Source organism: Schistocerca nitens, chromosome 4 (assembly GCF_023898315.1).
Source record: "Schistocerca nitens isolate TAMUIC-IGC-003100 chromosome 4, iqSchNite1.1, whole genome shotgun sequence".
Classification (NCBI taxonomy): domain Eukaryota; kingdom Metazoa; phylum Arthropoda; class Insecta; order Orthoptera; family Acrididae; genus Schistocerca; species Schistocerca nitens.
Window position 1 is genome coordinate 883,013,053 of NC_064617.1, and position 12,743 is coordinate 883,025,795.

The following is a 12,743-nucleotide window of genomic DNA, read 5'->3' on the forward strand; positions in this document are numbered from 1 at the left end:
TTTGCATATGCTGGGTGGAAACCTCTTACAGGTTCTGAATTGCATATAGTGAGTCTTTTCGAAGTTTAATGTCAGTGAGTTGGCTTTAAACCATTTATTAATATCCATGAAAATATCATTAGCAGATCTTTCTAGAACTACACTTGACATACTATTTATTGCAATACTTGTGTCATCTGCAAACAAAACGAACTCTGCTTCTGGCAGTGTAACTGATGAGAGATCATTAATGTACACAAGAAAAAGCAATGGCCCTAAGATGGATCCCTGTGGGACACCACATGTAATTTCTTCCCATTCTGATGATGACTGATGACTTAATTCACTAGTCCCTTGCACTGACACCCTTTGTTTCCTGTTAGTGAGGTATGACTTGAACCATTTTGCAGCATTGCCCGTGACACCATAGAATTCTAATTTACTTAAAAGGATGTTGTGGTTCACACAATCAAATGCCTTTGACAAATCACAGAAAATACCTGCTGCTTGTAATTTGTTATTTAATGAATTAAGTACATTTTCACTGTAGGTGTAAATAGTCTTCTCGATATCAGAACCCTTCAGAAATCCAAACTGTGTTCTTGATAATATGTTACTTGTGGTCAGATGGTTGAGCAGCTGCCTGTACATTACTTTTTCTAAAATTTTTGAGAATGCTGGCAAAAGTGAAATCGGTCTGTAGTTTGATGGTATCTCTTTATCCCCTTTCTTGAATAGAGGCTTAACATCTGCATATTTTAGCCAGTCAGGAAATGTCCCAGTTATAATTGACTGGTTACACAAGTAACTTAGAATTGTGCTAAACTCACAAGAACATGTCTTAATTAACTTTGTTGATATTTCATCGTACCCACTAGAATGCTTTGTTTTTAAAGATTTTATTATGGACGTTATTTCTTTTGGTGAAGTGAGTGCTATAATCATGTACTTGAAGCTATTTGTGAAGGCTAGTTTCAGATAATCAAGGGCATTATTTACTGATCCTGAAAGTCCCATTCTATCAGTAACGGATATAAAGTACTTGTTAAATAGATTTGCCACACTATGCCCATCAATTACTAATGTGTTGTCTACCCTTAGTGATATTTGCTCCTGTTCCTTTCTGGTTCTACCAGTCTGCTCTTTCACTATATCCCATATTGTTTTTATTTTGTTCCCTGACATTGCTATCTTCTTCTCGTAGTGCATTTGTTTAGACGTCTGAATTACTTTTTTTAATGTTTTACAGTATTCCTTGTATTTAGCTAAATCATCAGCATTGGAGCTATTCTTGGTTGACAGATACATTTTCCTTTTTGTCTTACTGGAAATCTTTATTCCTTGTGTAATCCATGGTTTTATTATAGACTTCTGTTTAATTTGAGTAACTTTTAGAGGAAAACAGTTTTCAAACATGGTACTGACATTGTTCATGAATGTGTTATATTTTTCATTCATGTCATGAGCACTATAAACATCTTTCCAGTTCATATCTTTGAGCAGTTTTTTAAAACACTCAATTTTTGGTTGATTGACTACTCTCCTGTACTCAGATTTAGCAGTCTTGATAATCTGCTTAGAGTTTATGTCTAAAACAAGGAGCTGCATGTCATGATCTGATAGTCCATTTATAACAGGTTTTATGATATGATTTTGTTCCTTTGATTTGTCTATAAAAATGTTATCAATGGCTGTCCTTGAGGATTTAGTGATCCTAGTTGGAAAGTTTACAGTGTGAGTTAGATTGAAAGACAACATTACTAACTGCAGTGAATGTTTACTGGAAGATTGCATTAGAAAATCTGTATTAAAGTCACCAGCAATCAAAATTTCTTTGTTTCTTCCTGTTAAATAACCCAAAAGAGCTTCTAGATGATCTAAGAATAGATTATAATTTCCTGCAGGTGCTCGGTAAATAGTTGTTATTATTATATAGGATCTGTTATGGAACTCTACTTCTGTTGCACATGCTTCTAGATGCTGCTCTAAACAGAATTTATTAATGTCAATGTTCTTGAATTTATGGCAGTTTTTGATAAATGTGGCAACTCCTCCTCCATCCATATCCACTCCGCAGAAGTAAGAAACTAGCTTAAATCCTGAAATGTCTAACATATCTATATCAGTGGTCACTTGATGTTCAGAGAGGCAGATTATGTCAATTTGGCTAGATGAATTCATTTCATCGATACAAATGAGTAGTTCATCAAGTCCCGGAATGTTCTGGGTTTTAATTTCTTTTATTTTTATTTCTCTCCTTTCCGCTCTTTGCGCCCTTCCCCCTTCGCACCTTCTCTCCTACCCTCCATCTAAACTGCAACACTTCACTGTCTGCCACTCCCACCATACTATCCCTCCCCCGCCCTGCCCCAGCCCCCTCCTTACCCCCACCCAGTCGCCACTCCCATCGTGCACAGTTGCTACTGCTCGCAGTGTAGTTTCAGCTCTCTGAGACTGCCAATGTGTGTGCAAGTTGCACTTGCGTGAGTGTGCCTACTGCTGACAAAGGCCTCAATGGCCAAAAGCTGTGATTGTGTGAATCTTTTTATTGTGCTTATCACGACTCAGCATCTCCGCTATATGGTGAGTAGCAACTTTCCTTCTCTCGTATTGTTACATTCCATCCTGGATTTTCCGTTGTTTGAGTAACTAACTAACTAGCACCATGCCAGTGAAATATGATCCTAAGTGACATTTTAATGTTAGGGATCAATACTTTTATTAATAATTACCTCCAAAACATTTTTTGCTGTAAACTACTTAATAGCAATGGGATATAGCAGGATATTCTAAGCAACATCTGCAAGTGTATATTTCCAGGATTATTTCTGGGAAACACTGGAACTTTCAGTTTGTCATTCTGTAAAGTTTAAGAAATGCTAGTTATAATAGTATTGCTCTGAACTGTCGATTTCATCATTGTAGTTTCAGAATGGTGCACTGTACGTTTTATTATCCATTATTCCACTTTGTAAATGTTTAATGATCACTTTAATTTTAGCATCTTACAACTTTTAATGTACATTATCAATAATATATGATGTTTTCAGAATGGGATTTTCACTCTGCAGCAGAGTGTGCGCTGATATGAAACTTCCTGGCAGATTAAAACTGTGTGCCGGACCGAGACTCGAACTCGGGACCTTTGCCTTTTGTGGGCAAGTGCTCTACCAACTGAGCTACCCAAGCACGACTCACGCCCCATCCTCACAGCTTTACTTCTGCCAGTAGCTTGTCTCCTACCTTCCAAACTTAACAGAAGCTCTCCAGTGAATCTTGCAGAACTAGCACTCCTGAAAGAAAGGATATTGCTTAGACATGGCTTAGCCACAGCCTGGGGGATGTTTCCAGAATGAGATTTTCACTCTGCAGCGGAGTGTGCGCTGATATGAAACTTCCTGGCAGATTAAAACTGTGTGCCTGACTGAGACTCGAACTCGGGACCTTTGCCTTTCGTGGGCAAGTGCTCTTCCAACTGAGCTACCCAAGCACGACTCACACTCCTGCGAGAGCTTCTGTTACATTTGGGAGGTAGGAGACGAGGTACTGGCAGAAGTAAAGCTGTGAGGATGGGGCGTGAGTCGTGCTTGGGTAACAGTTGGTAGAGCACTTGCCCGCGAAAGGCGAAGGTCCCGAGTTCGAGTCTCGGTCTGAAAAACAGTTTTAAACTGCCAGGAAGTTTAATATATGATGATATTGTTTTATACTCCAGTTTTACTGTAGTTTGAGTTCATGTTTGCAATAATTAGCATATGTTCATATTTAGTTCCATTTCACATGTTCGCATACAGTATCTCAATTTTTGTTGCTTATTCTGTTTTTGCTTTGTTAAACTTGTTCCACATCCATACAATTCTTTTGTCTACTAGATCAACGGAACATGAGTAAATAAATAAATAAAATACATAAAACTGGGGATTTCTATGAATTCAGCTACATTAAAAAAAAAAAAAAAAAAAAAAAAAAAAGAATGTCTAACTGGTCACTCTTTCTGTAAATTAGCTGCATATTTGGATTTCAGGTTAATACTGTATGAACAATATCCATTGGAAATAAGGATCTTCCGTACAGTACATATCTGCTTTTCCTTCAGCATTAACTGCTAAGTATATATCAGCAGATCAACATCAGTCAAGTAGCATAACTGAAAAAGAATCTGCGTTTTTAAAGTAGTGGCTTCTGTTCTAATTGTGTAACTTCCAACTTCCCTCTCTATCCTAATTGTGTAATTTCCAACTCTCTCTCTCGTTATTAAGGTAGAGCAAGTGCCACTGAAAAATAACATGTATCTTAAACTGTAAGTAGTGGTTAGCTTAAGAAGCAGTTCACCATAGCTTCGTTTGTATGATAATGACTGTTTTGATTGTATAAAATGGAAAATTTACTCTGAATGAACTGGCTCTCACTTACCTATCTGTTCTTCTTTACCCTCTGATGAAGAAATTTTAGTTTCAAAACCTAGGGTTATTTCTTAATTCTTTTAAATGAGCTTACTAGCAGTATTGGAATTCTGTCTTCTCAAAGTTAACTACTAACCAGCCATTTGGTGTCTTAGTAATTTTATAATGTGTGTTTTGATGTACTGTGTTTGACATCCTTGAGGCTTCTCACTCAAGATGGGATATTACAAAACTCAATGTGTGAACAAATGAAAATGCACATATTCTCAAAAGTAGCTCCTATTATTTCAGTATGCTCTTGGTGCTGTATTCCAGCCACACTACATGCAACTTGGAATGTGCTCACCTTCTCCCTGAGGAAGAAGGTACCATTTTTCTCATTTCCCCACAGATGCGAGGAGCTGAGCCCAAAAGGGATGTGAATAGTTGCTAATTTAGATGCCGAATTACTTGTTTCCCATCATTTATAAGGTTTGCCATCTAAGGCAAACCGACCATGACAACTACTACACAAAATACACAGATGTCACAGCAGGATTGTGAGAGATGCCTCAGTGGTAGGTGTTCTTGCACAAGAAGTCGTGCTGACATTGCGGAAGTCTTCACCTGGTGTCCTGAAAAGTGAAGTTACGACTCTGTCACGCCACACTAGGGCCGCAGTACCTCTGACACAGCAAAGGATGGGCCATCGAGACAGTGACGCTATGACTGCCTGATGACCACGCCTCGTGCCTTTGTTCTGCTGGACAAAAAGCGCTGCCATTTCATTAGTGGCGAACCGTGCCCATTTTAAACAAACAGCCTGTGGCTAGTTATGAGGGGAAATCTTTGCCAGTCAGCTTCCCAAAATGGATCACTGCTAAACACCGTGACTCTAGAACTAAACAGTGTACAAAAGACATGGACAATTTCCTAATTACCACACACATTTCTTGAAAATTTTTACGCACATCAGTTTAGCAAAAGGAAATATTATGCTACATTTTATTATTCTATACACTTTACAAAAACAAACTTAGTTGTGCTGCATTTTTGTTTTTCTACATATTCCCTTACTGTAAAGAAGCAGTTCTTCACCAAGTAATCCTTCACCATTGATTTGAAATTGTTTGTCTCCATTATTATTTTGAGGATTTTAGTAATGCAATACAACAGTCCAATGCCAGGATGGCATATGCTGGCTGTGAGCCTGCCATCCACACCAAAGTCCAAATGCCGTTGACTTTACGCCTTTCAGCTGGCGAGCCACCTGCTGGCTAACTTCCGTCCACAGCAGGCCACCTATCCTGGGGATCGAAGCATACTTCACCGACAGAGACCAGCCTGCATCCTGGGTGCCTAGTACCACCTCGACCGATATTCTGGTGCAGAATAAATTAATATATGAAATTACTGTTTTTATGACTGGACATCGAACAACCATCTGTTAACTGCCTACAGCACCGCTACCACCACGCCCAGGGTGGGAAGCTGAAGGCCTTCCTCACCACTAGCACTCCAGATCCACGTCATTCTCCCCGACTTCTGCAGTGAGCAGACCTATGGTGAACAATTGTAAGTGTTTTCACTGGTTGTCAATGACAGAGATCTACATTTTCAAGGGATACCTCATAAATATCTCGAATGGTGAACAGAAGTGGACAAAATGTAGAGAATAAGGAGGAACTCAAGAATATGTGGAAGTAGTATTTTGAAGAATTCCTGAACCTGGATGAGGAGGAACAAGCTGGGAGAAAAAAAAAAAGAGGAGAAATAGCAAATAGAAAAATACCTTACATAAAGAGAAGTGGAAGAGGCATTGGGCAAGATGAAGGGAGGGAAGTCACCAGGTCTGGATGAGCTAAATGTAGAGATGGTGAGAGCAGCAGGAGAGGTGGGAATACAATGGCTATATCAAGTAATGAAAATTGTGTGGAGACAGAAAATGATCCCAGAAGACTGGAAGAAGGGGATAATTGTCCCGATCTTTAAGAAGGGAAATAAAAAAGAGTGCAAGAACTATCTGGGGATAACATTGATGAGTCATTGTGCAAATATTTTTGAGAACATTTTGGAAGCATGAATTCGGGCAAAATTAAAAGGAAGAATGAGAGAAGAGCAACATGGCTTCAGAACAGGAAGGTCCATGGTGGATCTAATTTTTGCTGTAAGACAACTGCAGGAACAGCACTATGAATATGGAATAGATCTACTAATGACCTTCCTGGACACTGAAAAAGCGTATGATAGTATACATAGAAGCAAAGTGTGGAAAGCCCTGGAGACAGAGCAGTAGCAAAACACATTATTTTGAGGATAAGGTCAATGTACCATGAAAGTGTGAGCTGTGTGAAAGTGGGAGGGGAGAGATCACCTTGGATTGAACAGAAGAATGGCTTGAGGCAGGGAAGCGCACTTTCACCATTACTCTTCGATTGATGATATATGAGTACAGTAGCACAAGTAACTGGTGAAAGGAAGATGAAAGTTGTGGTTTCTGCAGATGATCTGATGATTTGGGGGAATAAGGAGGAGGAAGTACAAGAGCAGTTGGACGAACAGTACAAGAATATGGGATGAAATTTAGTACAAGTAAGTGTGAGATAATCATCACAATAAGAAAGAAGGAGAGAGGAACAACTGGAATAACAATTGGTGGGGAATGATTGAGGAGAGTGCTGAGTTTCAAATACCTAGGAAGCCTGATACAAGATGATGGAAAAAACGACAGGGAAATAAACGAGTGAGGGAGAAAAGCAGAAGCATTTTGGAAGAGCGTCAGAAGCCTGATATGGAGCAAGGATGTACCCCAAATCAGTAAAATGGTTATATACCAGTCATACTATGTCCCGATCCTGACATATGCATCAGAAATCTGGGTTATGAAAGAAAGAGAGAAAAGCAAAGTACAAGCTAGTGAGATGCAATTCTTGAGAAACAGTATTGGAGTGATGAAGATAGACAGGTTAAGAAATGAGAGGATCACAGAGTTAATAAAGGTGAAACCATTACAGGAGGAGATAGAGAAATAGAGGCTGAGTGGTATAGACATGTTAAGAGAATGGAGGAGAAGAGGATACCTGGGAGGATACAAAAGATGAAACTGGAAGGAGAGACACCAAGAGGAAGACCAAGAGACAGATGGCTGAACGGAATAGAGGAATGCATCCAGAAGAAAGGAGAAGACTGGACCAAGGTGAAGATGGAGACATGGTGGCAAGACAGAAGACGATGGAGAGGCCTATGTTCCATACAGACCCGTACAGAGGCTGGAAACTGTCCAAGATGATGATGATGATCTCATAAGTAAATAATTTTTCCATTTACCACCTCTCTATTATTGAGGTACCCATATATCATAATAGTCTTCGAACTGATACCAATATCCCCCCCCTCCAAGTTCTTCGCTTTGAGAACAGTTTATGTGGAAAAAACAAGTTCATGACTTTCAGTAAATAGAATTTAGTTATTCTTCTATTTTTTTATAATTCTTTTCCTCATTGATGACACATTGTTTAACATAGCTTTCCACACGCTTCTTCATAAACGAGGGATAAATCAGCCATATTCTAAGGTAGCCACGTCAGTGGTGTTATCTGAGATGATTATGACTCCTATTCAGAGTTGCTCTTGTTCACTCGTTGCCAACTACACACATCGCTTCTTTCCTCAATAGATAATATTCCATTTCTGCTTTGGTTTTTATTTGGTAATATTTCTACACAACAGTAAAACAGTTTTCATTTGATGCCTGTAGACAAAACAACTTGAAAACTACAGTATTTAATCTGCTAAATTTAAGTCTGGTTACAGCAAACATCAGCAATAATGTAGATAACAGCTGTAACAAAAGAAAGGAAAGAAAATAAGCATTTAACATGTAGTCGCAGGTGAGCTCATTAGGGACAAAGCACAAGCTGGCTGGACAACTATTACAAAGGAAATAGACCTGCGTCTGAGTTAAGTTTATTTATGAAAACCTAAATGTGGGCATATGGGGAATTGTATGCCTACCCTGTTCCTCCTGAATGCTAGTCTAGTGGCCTAACCAATGTACCACCACATCCAAGAGTTCTGTAATGTAAATTTAAAAGGTGTGCTCTTTAATAGTAACTGTAGTACTTATTAATGTTGATTTGTTATGTGCTATGAGAACACAGATTTTTGCAAGGTCAACATTTAAGAAATGAGAATAGTTTTTAATTTCACATTTTCAAAAGTGTAGTGTATAGTAAGGCTTGGGCAGGTAAGTTATGATGATGATGAGGAGGATGAGGAAGAATGTAAGGGGGAAGAAAACAATGTTGTACTCAACTTTTGAATTGCACACTTTTTTAATCTACTATATAGGGTTCTGTCTTTTCTTCAATTATTTCATCACCTAAAACAGTTGTGAAGAACTGTTCTATTTTCAAATGATCTTAGCACTTTACTCTATTGATTTGCATTGGCTGTATATATTATATTATGAGTTTTTGATTAATGTTATTATTTTGTTATTTCTACTTGCTATAACATCAGCTGAAAAGCCTTCAAAACTGTTGACTTTCTGTACTCTACACTACACCCTAAGTTAATACACAAACCACAAAAAATATTACTTTCCTCAATTAAAGAAAATGACGTAAGAATTCAGATGACTTATTATTACACTGAAACCAAGAAATTTTATACGCACCTACGAGGAATGTTGATAGCTTCTTAAAATACCTAATATCTTTTAGGTGATACTGAAACAGGCTTTCTACAGCAGTGCATATGTAGACACTGTGTTATAAAGTAGAAACTATGCGCTCTGCTGACAATACAACCACTATAATGAAGCCCCAAAGAGTTGCAACAACAGAATGAGCAATAAACTGAATTACTGAAAAGTATTACTGACTGGTTCATAGTAAATTATCTACTCCTATCACTTAATTTAGAAAAAAAAAAAAAACAGTCTGTTCAATGCTCCACAAGGCAACAACAGCAGCAACAGCAGCAGCAGCAGCTTGGAGGAAAGGCAGTATGTGAAATTAATTGTTCAAAATTCCTGGGTGTGCATACTGATCACAACTTGATTTTGAAATCACATATTATTGATTTCCTCAAACTACTGAGTGCAGTTGCCGAGTCTGGTGATAAAAGCCCCAGAAAATTAACTTAAATTGGAAATTTCCTGTGATGATGTACAGAATAATTTCCTGGTGCAATTCCACATATAGACATGAACATATAGACATTGCACAGTAACATGTGTGAATGATATCATCTGGGGTCCATCATAAACTTCATGCAGCCATATGTTTAAAAAAACAAGGCTTACTAACAACAGCCTCACAATACATTCATACTCTTATTAAGTTTGTTGTGCGGTAACAGTTATTACTTGAGAGTATAGCAGTATTCATAAACCTGACATTAGGAACAAAATTAGCCTTCACTATCCACAACTTAACTATATTCTTGTACAGAAAGGAGCAAAGTTTTCATCCATAATAATGTTTGCCCGCCATCATTGTGAATAAAAGTTACTGGCATGTAAGGAATGTTTTAAAAATAAAATGAAAACATTTCTCCTTGACAAATCTTTTTACTCCAAAAGGGAATTTCTGAATAGATAGCATGTATGTGGTTGGATTGCAATCATTGCAGTTTTGTTGTAAAGTATGATTAAACCATAAATCCATTTATGTAAATGGCCAACACGTAAATATGTTTCACAGAAAATTAATGTGTCCCATTTGTGAACCTACTGGTATTTCCACGTCATGGCTAGTTATCAACACGATCCAATGAAAATGGGGGGAGGGGGAACAATGACCTAACATGAGCAAATGTCAATGATATAAACAAATCACACACAGTACATTCTGACACATTTTTGCAATCTTTACATAGCTGATGAGAAGGAAAGTATTGGTTCAACAAGGAAAATGGGACTATGGTCAACATAATGTTTACAGTAGCCCACTGAATGCCTCAGAACTGCTTTCACCCTTGTTTCAACACAGTAGCTCTATAAACAATGCTGCACATTTTAAGTGATTTAGTCACCACTATATATTATTAAGTTAATGGAATTCAGCACACTTGAAGCTTATGGCTACATGTAAGAGTGAGTAGTGCACTGACATCAATTTAATGTAGATAACCTGTAGTTTAGAACAGTGAGTGTATGAACATTGAAATGTTTTAAAAACTGACAGATGTATATACTGTATGGAAATTCAGCTGTCTCAATAATAGAGATTGAGCACATGTCAGCTAAAATATTTGAGTATCATTAAGTGTAAAGACTGGTGAGTTCTGACACTGACACAGTGCATGTTGCCTTCTGCCTCAAGATCTTTGGCTGATGCTTGTTTAGCAATTTTTCCCAACACTTCACCGGCATGAGTAGCTGGTATTGTGGAAGGTGAATCTTTTGCAATGCCAGTCACTTGTTCCGGAGAAATGTCAAGATAATTGTTATGTCTGCCAAACACACTCAGGCACAAAACAACAAGCAATATATCAACAACTGACCAGGAAAGCCACAACAATTTTACTTGCACTAAGTTTTCAAACTTTGTAATGCCAGGAATAAGAGACAATGATGCCAAGAAAAATTGCAGACTGCAGATAAATAGATGTGTCAACTGATGTCAGTAAATCTAGTAGCAGAATGATAAAAGTTCCAGATTAAAACTAAAATTACGGTATTTGTTATATCACTCTTGATCCTCTTAAAGTTAGGTTGCGACAGACAAGATTTTTAACAAACACCATGATCATCTTGGAATGCAAATAAAGTGCCATTACATCTGAAAAATAAAAACTGGTTGTTTCTCTGCAGCGATTAGGAACAGCGTATTGGCGCTCTTTTTAGTAGATATCTTCTCCTCTTTCATTACCCTTACCATTTCTGACAATACTAAACATGGCTTCAAATGTGTTAAACTAATCAACATGATTCATATTGCACATTATTATTTTTACTGCCAAGTATCATTGTGAATATTTTCTAATGTATCTGATATCGGTAGCCTACATGTTGTTCATGGTCATATGTGTGAGAGGGCTTTAAGGTCCTAATATGGTCTGGCTAAATAAATAAATGTAGTTTTGAAGTGCTAGTAACAGTCGCTGCATCTTTTTTTATTGGCTAATTATTGTGGGGGTTGGGGGGGGGGGCTACTATGACAACCACTTCAGGAGTGTTATGAGAAAACCAATTAATCTGTGAACATTTATATTCTCATTAAAAATCTTGAATTCAGTATCAACTATGGTACAATACAAAGCATTAGTGTCATTACCAGTTCTTTGTCATTCACCACCCACAGCTCAACACACTTCAGTTAGTTTCACAATTACGAAGAGACAGAATTATGTACTAAAATGCTCACATGTGGATGGATAAATTAAAACAATCTCCCAGCATCTTTAAAAAGAGTAGTACAAACAATATATATTTGACGATTCTTCATAGGTGTACACACAGATGTTTGGCTACATTATGAACAATTTCCTTACTACATGGTGTGAAAAAATGTATTCTTTATCACTGGAATCATATTGGATCGATAGAAGAGTATAACAATTAGAACAGAGCTACATCACAATACTCGTAAACTATGGGATACTTAAGATTCATATTGCATAACTTCATGGAGTCAGTCTTCATTAAAGCAAAAGATAATGTGGTCTATTTTAGACTCTTCCTCTATTTTTCCATCTGAAATACATTCAGTTACTAACAACATCATATACAAATCACATTAATGCGTCATTGAAATGATGACTGTTTTTAAAATGAAACGTGACTGGCAGGCTACCACAGCTTTACATATGAGCTATTGCCTGACAACGCCGTCTTCTAGTGAAAAAGTGTACTCAAAAGAGTTCGAACTCAGAAGTTGTTTAATAAATGACAAGTGCTGAGTTGTGCGCACGTGTAATGTTGTAATGGACTCCACGTCTTCGAACGAACCACTGCATGTCAACTTAAACGGCACTCCGTGCAACAAACTTTGCTGCTGCTGACTTGGTTCTTGTTGACGGCTTGATTCTTGTTGGTGCTTATCCCGTGCGACAGAAGTTGATACAGGCGCCAGTGAATAGGGCAGGTGTGGTCCTCCAGTATCCGATGACTGAGATGCCAACGACTGTGAAAGCATAACGAAATCGTCTTCACCATCGTCTCGTTTCGCCTGTGAATCCTGGCCGGATTGCTCTTGTTCACTTTTCTTCCTACTGCCGAATATCCAATCCAATGGCATTTTTAACTTTTTAGGTTAACTGTAAAGTGTGCGTGCGTTAATACGCAGTTATCACACTGTGACGTAAAGTCAGGAACCTTCAAAACAATATTCAGTTTTTGCATTCCATTACTACTTGTCACAAGTTGCGCAGTTTCTA